At 43.5% G+C, this 10,224-nt stretch overlaps 1 long non-coding RNA gene across 1 annotated transcript; it reads right to left on the bottom strand.

Moving 5' to 3' along the window:
• Nucleotides 1-1,182: 1,182 nt before the first annotated feature.
• Nucleotides 1,183-3,057, bottom strand: LOC127297358 (uncharacterized). Its single transcript, XR_007849097.2, has 2 exons — nt 1,652-3,057; nt 1,183-1,590 (listed from the first exon to the last, which is right to left on the bottom strand). It is a non-coding gene; the product is annotated as an uncharacterized lncRNA (long non-coding RNA).
• Nucleotides 3,058-10,224: the final 7,167 nt, after the last annotated feature.

Here is a 10,224-nt window from a genome sequence, read left to right as displayed (position 1 = left end):
GTATTGCACGTGATCCGGTCAAGCATGAGCTGACCAAGCATATTGGTGTTGATGCTTTTTACACACGTGCTCAGGTGCAGGATGATGTTGTTGCGGTTCATTATGTGCCTTCAGATTTGCAGTTGGCGGATTTCTTTACGAAGGCACAGACTCGAGCGCAGCATGATTTCTTACTCTCCAAACTCAGTGTTGTGAATCCACCATGAGTTTGAGGGGGGGTGTTAGATGTATATATCTGTATATTGTAGTTTCCCCATATGTTAGGGGGCTTTCTGCATATGTGCACCTGTACATGTACTATATATTGTGACCTTTGGCCCCCTGGTAATACAACAAGCATATTGACTTAACAATAATAACATGAGGAGCTACATTGAGGGCCCATGAGGATGATGTGCTATGAGTTAATGCATTGGTCACCTTACGTACCGAGAAGAGCGAACATATAGGCAGGGTCAATAACCATCCTTTAAGGTATTTCACGCGAGGCTTAAAAAAATAAAAAATAAAATGAAGAAGAAAATGAATAGATGACTAGCCTCACAATTAGTTTTGGGCTGTGCTACACCGAGGTCGACCTCGTTTTCTGCCTAACACGAGGTCAATCTGACAATACCAAAAATAGCAACGTGTGGGGACCAGGCTTCCCAAATTAGAAAGACGTAAAAGCACACGGGCATTGAAGTCTCGCTGCCGGCCCGTGGCGGTCCATAACAGATTTTTTTTTTCTACCTGATACCCATCAGATCCTATTTTCTTCCTATCGAAAATCAGATCCCGATCCAGTTACATCTGGATCTCAAATTGAGCGAACAGTAGATGAACAACATGCATAATACAAAGCTGTTACATCTGGATCTCAACTGGAGAGACGCAAGTTTATAACAGGAATAAGAACACAAAAGCTGTTACATCTGAATCTTAACGGGAGAGGAGGGGAATAACAGAAAAAAGAACACATATATGTTACATCTGCATCTCACGTGTTCAAGAAAAGGAGAAGAACAACGAGAAAGATTGGAGATAAGTTTGGACGGACGCGCGGGAACTAGCGCCCCCTTCTTTCTTCCATCCAACAACCCCCGTACCTTCTCGAGTTCTCCTTCAACCCGTGTGTGGAATAAAATACATCAAAAAAATTATTGTTTCCAGAAAGAATTGCGGATGGGAGACACATCGGTGGAGCTCCTGTACCACCTGTTACATTGTTGCAAAAAAGTTCTAGCCTGATCTGATGCAACTACTTTGTTACATCCAAACAAGAGTTAGAGTTACATCCAGTAGGATGCTAGAGTAGTTATATGTCCGTGCTTTAGCCAGAGCGGTCGAAAAAAAATACATGCCAATGTATCACGACTTGGGTGAAGAAGAACTAGGTAGATTATTCTTTACGGGTTAAATGTAACTCGCCGGAATACTACCGGTCTCACCGGTGTACGTCGCCAGTTTTGCCGACCTTGCTGGAACCCCACCGTCTTGCCGTGAGTTCACCGTCATCTTGCTATGTGTTCTCCGAAGTCTTGCCAACCTTGCCAGAACCCCGCCGTCTTGCCGTGAGCTAGCTGACGTCTTGCCGACCTTGCCAGAAACCTGCCATCTTGCGGTGAGTCTGTGCCAAAAGGAGGAAACCAGGCTAAAATAAACACTTTACCTGGGACTTCTCCAGATTTCAAGGCGCTGAATTCAACCGTTTCTGCTCCTAGTTTGCCATGGAGCTACTCATTCTCCTAACTGACAAGGTCACATCCTGGGCTGCAACCGAGATAACCTCCAGTGTCTCCTCCACCGCGTGAGGTGAGCCAAGCTTTGTTTTCTGGTGATCATAATCTTCAACCAAGTTTCTCACTGAAATTCAGGCCACAGCCTAGAGTGTTATGTGTTGGTGTAGGTCAAATACATATCAAGACAAGTTGATTAGAAAATATGGTGAGCACCCAGAAGAGTCCTGGCAAGTAAGATCGCTGCATGTTGCTATCAACCGGAAAGCATTGATGAACCATCTAGGCTCCAGAATTACTTCTTGAACTTCCCTTACCAAGACACAAGGCAAATCCTAGTGACTGGAAGTACGAAATGACAGGTACAGGGTGATATAAATAACCAATATGTGTGTGTTCCAGAGCACTGTTTACTACTCAATTACCAATGTGTTGTGGCTGCTATCACTGTCTGTGCTAGCCTACTGCATGTAACGCAAAACAAATGTTGATCGGCCTTACAACTAATGAAAAATTGGTTCCATCTGCTGCAAAAAGAGGTTACATGGACATAATTTGTCCATCCACTAATTTAACTACTGCAAGTAACACAAAAACAAATGCTGATCGACCTTACACCTAATGAAACATTGGTTACATCTGCTGCAAAAAATAGTTGCATGGACATAATTGGTTCCATCCACTAATTCAACTAGTACATGTAACACAAAACAAATGCTGATGGGCCTTGTTCCTGATGGAAAAAGTTGTTCCATTTGCATCAAAAACGTTACATTAACATAGTTGGTTGGGTTCCATGTTCTATCTACTAATTCAACTACGCTTCACACCATGTACTTTGTAGCACAAAAAATGCATGTAACATTACCGACTGCTACACAATTTGGTCAGAAATAACTGCGCAGAAATGCATACCTTACCCTCAGGAGTATCTAGCAGAAGCAAGGATGAAGCAGTGAAGGAGGTCTTGTGTCCGGAGACTAGTGATGTTGGCGGTGATAACAAGGATGTGATGGTGAACGAGGAGGATGTAGACGTGACCACAAGGACGCTGCCGGCCAGCAGGAAACAACGACGCCGTCGCCGGAGACGCGGACATGAGACCGGCATCACCGCGATGAATCCAGGCAGCGAGGGATGCTACTGGCGACAGGGACGGGGCATCCTCCATGGTCGGTGTGTGCAGCCCGCGGCCGCGAGGTGCTCTCACTCACGGGCGGCGCCTCCTCCGTGCCCGAGGTGGGTGCCCAAGAGGCGAAGACGGCGCTACAGGTCGGCAAGGAAGGGGGGCGGCCAGAAGGAATGGGGGAGGAGGTGAGCGCCCAAGAGGCGGAGACGGTGCTACAGGTCGGCGAGGAAAAGGGCCGGCCGGAAGGAACAGGGGCGGCGGAACACACACATGATGTCCATATGCCTACAACGGGTACATTTACCATCTAATTAGAGGTACTAATTGTACCATGTATTTTAGTTCCACCAGAGAACTTCACTTCCTACTATATAAATAATCTTCTAAAAAAGTTTATATGTTTTTGCATGTAAACATTCCTGGTAAAACCCAACAAGACAGACACACCCAGCAGTAGATGGAACATCTCTATCTGCAGTTTGACAGATGTAAAAAACTCAAATTCTGGCCTAAAAAAGTAACAAGTTCTATCTACTGCTTCTGCATGTATTCTTCCAGCAAACATGTGTTACTTCCGAAAATAATCTACCTCCATCTGTAACAAAAAAAGCCCCCTCAACTGACTGCTTCCATCCCACATATGATCCGATGAAACTACTTCCACATACATACACTCCATCTAACATGCAGAGCCAGAAGATGGAACATTTCCATCAACATTTTTCATGTACACCAAGGCTACTAACTAACATAAATCTCAAGAAATAACAAGTTCCATCTTCTCTTTCTGCATGTATTATTCCAAAGTGATGTGTTACTTCTAAAAAAAATCTACCTACCTCTGGTAGAAAAAATACACCCTCTACTAATGCTTCCATCCTACAGATGATCCGACAGAACTAGTTCCACTTACCACCACTTCTTCTCGGAAAAATGTAACATGCGCAGGCACTAAAAGATCAGATTCTGGTCGATGTAGGGGGAAAAGTACTAGCCTGGGCGATTGGGATCTCGATGGCGCTGGGGAGTAACCGAATCCTCGACGATTTAGTCGCGAAACTTGATTATATGGCCGGGGGAGTCGACAATGTAGCAGGAGAAGCCTGAGGCCGCGAGAATGTGCACGACGCCGTGGGGATGTAACCGAGGCCGCGGGTATGTCGTTGGCGCCACGAGGATGTGGGCGACGCCCACGGACGAGGACGCACCCCGCAACGAACGAGGATGAAGCCGGCTCCGGCGAGGATGCATCCCAGGCGCGAATCAAATTAGAAAATCGGGCGAGGTGGGTGGAATCACCAGGGTTATCCATGGGGGAGCGCACGCAGGCAGAACCGTGTCGTGGCGGCGGGGATTCGAGGGAGGAGACCTTGAGGGAGCTAGGCCGGCGACCGGCGGCAGCCGGAGCAACAGGCGGCGGCGGCGCATCAGGAGGTAGCAGGCGGCGGCGGCGCATCAGGAGGAGAGAGAGCACAGAACATGTGTGAGTGCGTGTATTGTGTCGTGGAAGGTGGGACCGTGTACGTGCGTGTGTTGTATTGTGGTCGAGTGAGCACCGCTTCGCTCGCAGCGTCCGATCATGATCTAGCGGCTACGACTGTGACCTTGCTGGAGGCCCGAAACGAGGTTAGCTGCGGAATAGAAATTGCGATTGCCTCTTTTAATGGATTGTTTTGTTCTACGGCCAAGAACGATGAATCTATAGATATATGAGCGTGACTCAAACTCTACGATCTGCTCCTGCGCGATATGAGTGTGTGTAGCATGGAAGGCACCGCCCTGTCTTTCAGGCAGCCACGTATGAGGTTCATTCTTCAAATGTTCTACGTATTTTCTCTAACGTTAACAGTACTTATGTTGCACTCTCCTAATTTAATGTCATTAGTTTGCGTCTGCTAACGCAGCACGTCTAAATTGAGAATACGGCATTCACTTGGTTCACGGAATCCTGCCTGGTAATCATGCCAACATCCTAGTTATATGGAGCTTCATTCCTTTCAATCACAGTTACGTCAGTATTGCAGCCATTCTTAGCTCTGAACATTGCTAGAAACTGGTTGACTGATTAACCTGCAATACATATTCCTAAACTCTACACTGCATACATACATACGCTGTACTCTACCTGAAAACCTTGCGTGCTTGTGCCCGACAAAAGTGTGTTCTTCGCGTCGTATTGAAGACTCCTTTCCATCAAAAGTCAACCTCTTTTGGAATAAGAAAATCAAAATTCAATCTGCCGAGAGCAGAGCTAGCTGACTCCCATCCCATGTTCTCTTCTATATAAGCGCGAAGCGTCACAGACATTCTCTTCACAGCTCCACACAAACCCATCCTCGATCGAGCTCATTAGCTAAAAGCCAATAAGCCAAACACTTGCATTACTTTCCCTTCTCTCCACAATGGCGAACGCCGCCTTCCTTCTGATCTTCACTCTTCTTGCCACCGTCACCGCCACCACCATCAGCGCTGGCCCAGCTTTACAGGCAAGGAGGAGCCGTTTCCTGCTCGTTGGTGGCGCTGTCCAGCCCCCTCTTCCAACTTACGACTGCTCCAAGAAGTCGGCCGAAGCATGCCTCGTGCCGGGGAGCGCCGGGCCGGCGTGCTGCGGCGGTCACTGCGTGGACACCGTCGCCAGCGCCGAGCACTGCGGCGGCTGCAACAAGGCGTGCAAGCAAGGCCGGACGTGCTGTGGCGGTCACTGCGTGGATCTTCTCTCCGACAAGAAGAACTGCGGCAGCTGCTCGAACCGGTGCAACAAGAAGTGCTACAACGGCTTCTGCGACTACGCGGAGTAATATAGAGTTGACCGTAATTATGCGTCGGTGGTATCTGAAGATTTGCACTGCCTATAGCTATGTGCACATACTAACGTGAGAGTGGGATCGAGATGCCAGATCAAAGCCTATTAATTACCACTACCGTACCAGTCGAGTAGTACTACACTAGGGGTACGTGCGCGCCTAATAAACTGTGAAGGAGGGAGTACAGAAAATTGTGGTCATGTCAAAATTATTGATGATATACCCGAAACTGGGGTTGTGGGGTAATTGTATTCGCTAGTAATGTTTGTTCATTAATGAAGAAAACTGCCATCTGAGTTTTCCTACTCGTGCATCAGGAAGTATAAATATATCTTGGTAATGGGTTCCCACACCCTCTTAAGTAAGTTGTACAATAGAAGTTCATGTTAGCAAATTCTGAGCTGCAGGTGAGAGACATGAAAAAAGAGAAGATAGCGGCGATGTACCAAGCGCCGGGCTACAACATAGAAAAAGAGAGACTACCGCCCAGCTACAGCTTTTGGAGAGCCTGAAGTTCAGGTGTTTTCCTGGTGGTGAATGTATTGTTGCTGCTAATGCTGGAATACCGTACCAAGACTTTCTTGTTGTGTGCATCCGTACTACTATTATGGTATTGCATTGTTGTAGAGGTTGGATGTAATTTGTATCTCTCGACATTAATATATTCCCTTTATCGAAAAAGTTGCAGCCTACAACATACTCTAAGAGCATCTCCACTCGCGTCACCCAAATGACGTTTGGGGGACCGTGGACAAGAAATGGAGAAAAAAGTTGCCTAATCGCGTCCCCCAAAGCTAAATAGAGCCTCATTTTATGTTCGGCGTCCCCGGTAGAGACTACACAAAAACCTCTTTTTCCACATGGGGTGATCCCCTCTATTAAAATGCATGCATTCGAACGCTATTTAAGGGACACGACTGGAGATGCTCTAAACAGGCGCATGCAGACCTCTCTACTGCTGCCCCATCTCGAAACATGCAAAGATTAAATACTAACCTATTCAGTAGAGCCGAACTAATAGCCAAGTTATTGTATCTGGATTTTTTATGGTGGCTATAGCTGACCCGTAGCGAGCTTGTAGCCAGCAGCGGGTATTTCTGTCGTCTTCCATATTCGCAGTGTTAAAAAAATTAAAGCTCTGTATATTTCATCAAAGCACATAGAATTGTGTATAAAAACATGTTGAAAAGAAGAAATGACTGAATTTCGGGAGGTGGTGTTTTGGCACATAGGTGCATATGAACCTATTATATAAAATATAGAATAAATATAATTTAAAAATGTCACAAAATTCTGAGGTAAAATTTCGCATGTACATATGGACATTCTATATTCGCACACAAATTTTCGGGGGAAACAAACATTTTATGTGGTCTATATAAAAAAGACAAAAATGTCCTGTGAATAGTCATGTTTTGAACATTAAAATTTGTCTTTTTTTCACGCGACATAAAAAATATACTTTTTTCCCGAAAACTTGTGTGCGAACATAGAATGTCTACATGTACATGCGCAGTTTTATTTCTGAATTTTTTGATATTTTAAAATGTGTTTTTACATAGTAGGTTTATATGCACCTGTGAGCCGAAATGAATATCCCTGAATTCCGAACCTTTACAATATTTCCTACTCTCTCCCCGTTCTAAAAGGATATTGCAAATTTGTCAAAGTTTGGTGTCTATGCGTGATTTAGTGTATACATCAGTAGCGAATCCAGGACTTCACGCTAGGGTGGGGCAACTAGCTGCATTTTTTCAATAGTACAACTATAACACCCCAATGTACATTTGTAAAATGCTATCATAAAAACTGCAAGTTTACATTTAGTTTTCGAAATAGATTGAAATATTGGATAAATTTTTATACTCATTGATGACTAATTAAATGTCGGCATCAAAATTCTACAATGCAAAAAAGCTATCACAAAGCACTTAAAATTTATGTTTATGAACTGCCAAGAAAGTCAGAATAAGATGCAAGGAGATACCAGGTATAGGCTTAATTCTTAAGGTGGGCTCCACACTGCTGGATAGTTCGGATAGGTCTCAGGTATAGATACATTTAAATTTAGATAAATTTGCGACATCTTTTTAGGACGATCTGACTATTAATTATTGAGTAAATTCCACTTTTTACCTTTTAATTATGCATTTGTGACATTAATTACTCCATCGAGTAAAAATACATGTAGATTACCTATTTTAAAAGCTTTGGACCCTTTTTTTCTGAAGGTGTAAGGTGACGATCGGGGTCCAAAAATGAGGAATGGAACATATGGATTAAACAAGTTTGGATATAATAGTCCATGAGGCCCTCCAATATTTTCGTATTTTAAGTATCATGCCTATCCTATCTAACAATAACAAGCAAAATCTTAAATTGGGGCTAAATCGTGTTTAAAGTTTCATGCATTGGATATTTTGGTAGAAGTTCCACTAAATGAGATAATATATTTGTCACAAATGCACAACTAGAGAGTAAAAAGTGGAATTTACTCTTAATTATTTCTAGCTTGCTTGAATAGTAGATTGATTTATCATGCATATATGCACACTAAACGTTGTCGAGAGACACATCTGACCATTTGATGGACGTTTGATCTTTTCTTTTTCATAGAAGTAAAACATGAGATGCATGATATATACATATGAAATAATAGGTGTAACTTTAGCAGAAAAAGTGAAACGTATATTTTCCTTGGTCCACCAACTTTTGCGCGGAAATTAGGGGCAAAGCCATGTTGTTCAGCCGGCATCAAACTAAGGTTAGTTCCACAGATTTTCATTTATTTTCGGTTAAACGTTTTATGTGCTTTGTGTTACCTATCTTGCTATGACACCCCTGTTACGCAATACACACATCGCAAACGAAAATAAAGTAACACTAAACATTTTTTTTTTTTGCTTGTAGAGAGGCAACAACTAGAAGACAACAATGATATTTCCTTCTTCTAATGGATGTCACGGATTTGTCTAAAGACACACGTGATTAATGCATATATCTAGATATATTTTTCCGGACAGATGGAATATATTAATTAACACCACTTTAAAATTCCATATATCAATTCCTTTTGCAAGTATTACCTTTTGAAAAACAAAAATTAGTACACTAAACATAGTTTTTCCCCTAAAAAACCAGCATGTAGACAAAATGAACCTTTACTATTAATTATTGCCACTTTCGGAGGCACCTGTATCAAGTCGATTTGCAACCATTATATTTTGATAGAAATCATTGTGCGGACTTATATAATGATAATCATATAAGCTACGCAAATTTTACCCAGCGACATCGAGCGTTAAGGAGACTTTGTTGTAGCCTATGTTTTGTGTGGCCGTTACGAGGGACTCGGATCTTTCTAGCTTTTTGGATTGTCTGTCTGGTCCTTTTACATTCTCCTTGATGTATATATGATATTAATATTTTTTTGGGTGGCTTTGGACAATGACACGTAGAGTTGACCATGAGAGAATCACTTCCGGCAGGTACACACCGACAAAATAGGCTTGTCTGCCCTTGTGTTTTGTTGACCGTCTTAGAAAAGCTAAGCCTCACAAGGAACTGATTCGTATTGATCTTTAACGGGAACGTGACCTCGTCGGAGCAGCAGATAGGTATCTGATGCGTGTAGTTGACACGTCCGTTGGGAACCCCAAGAGGAAGGTGTGATGCGCACAGCGGCAAGTTTCCCTCAGTAAGAAACCAAGGTTTAATCGAACCAGTAGGAGTCAAGAAGCACGTTGAAGGTTGATGACGGCGGGATGTAGTGCGGCGCAACACCAGAGATTCCGGCGCCAACGTGGAACCTGCACAACACAACCAAAGTACTTTGCCCCAACGAAACAGTGAGGTTGTCAATCTCACCGGCTTGCTGTAACAAAGGATTAACCGTATTGTGTGGAAGATGATTGTTTGCAGAAAACAGTAGAACAGTATTGCAGTAGATTGTATGCGATGTAAAGAATAGGACCGGTGTCCACAGTTCACTAGAGGTGTCTCTCCCATAAGATAAACAGCATGTTGGGTGAACAAATTACAGTTCGGCAATTGACAAATAGAGAGGGCATGACCATGCACATACATATTATGATGAGTACTGTGAGATTTAATTGGGCATTACGACAAAGTACATAGATCGCTATCCAGCATGCATCTATGCCTAAAAAGTCCACCTTCAGGTTATCATCCGAACCCCCTCCAGTATTAAGTTGCTAACAACAGACAATTGCATTAAGTATTGCGCGTAATGTAATCAGTGACTACATCCTCGAACATAGCACCAATGTTTTATCCCTAGTGGCAACAGCACATCCATAACCTTAGAGGTTCTTGTCACTCCTCCAGATTCACGGAGACATGAACCCACTATCGAGCATAAATACTCCCTCTTGGAGTTACTAGCATCAACTTGGCCAGAGCATCTACTAATAACGGAGAGCATGCAAGATCATAAACAACACATAGACATGAATTGATAATCAACATAACATAGTATTCTCTATTCATCGGATCCCAACAAACGCAACATATAGAATTATAGATAGATGATCTTGATCATGTTCGGCAGCTC

Source organism: Lolium perenne, chromosome 1 (genome assembly GCF_019359855.2).
Source record: "Lolium perenne isolate Kyuss_39 chromosome 1, Kyuss_2.0, whole genome shotgun sequence".
NCBI classification, from domain to species: domain Eukaryota; kingdom Viridiplantae; phylum Streptophyta; class Magnoliopsida; order Poales; family Poaceae; genus Lolium; species Lolium perenne.
This window is presented reverse-complemented; position numbering and strand designations above follow the sequence as displayed.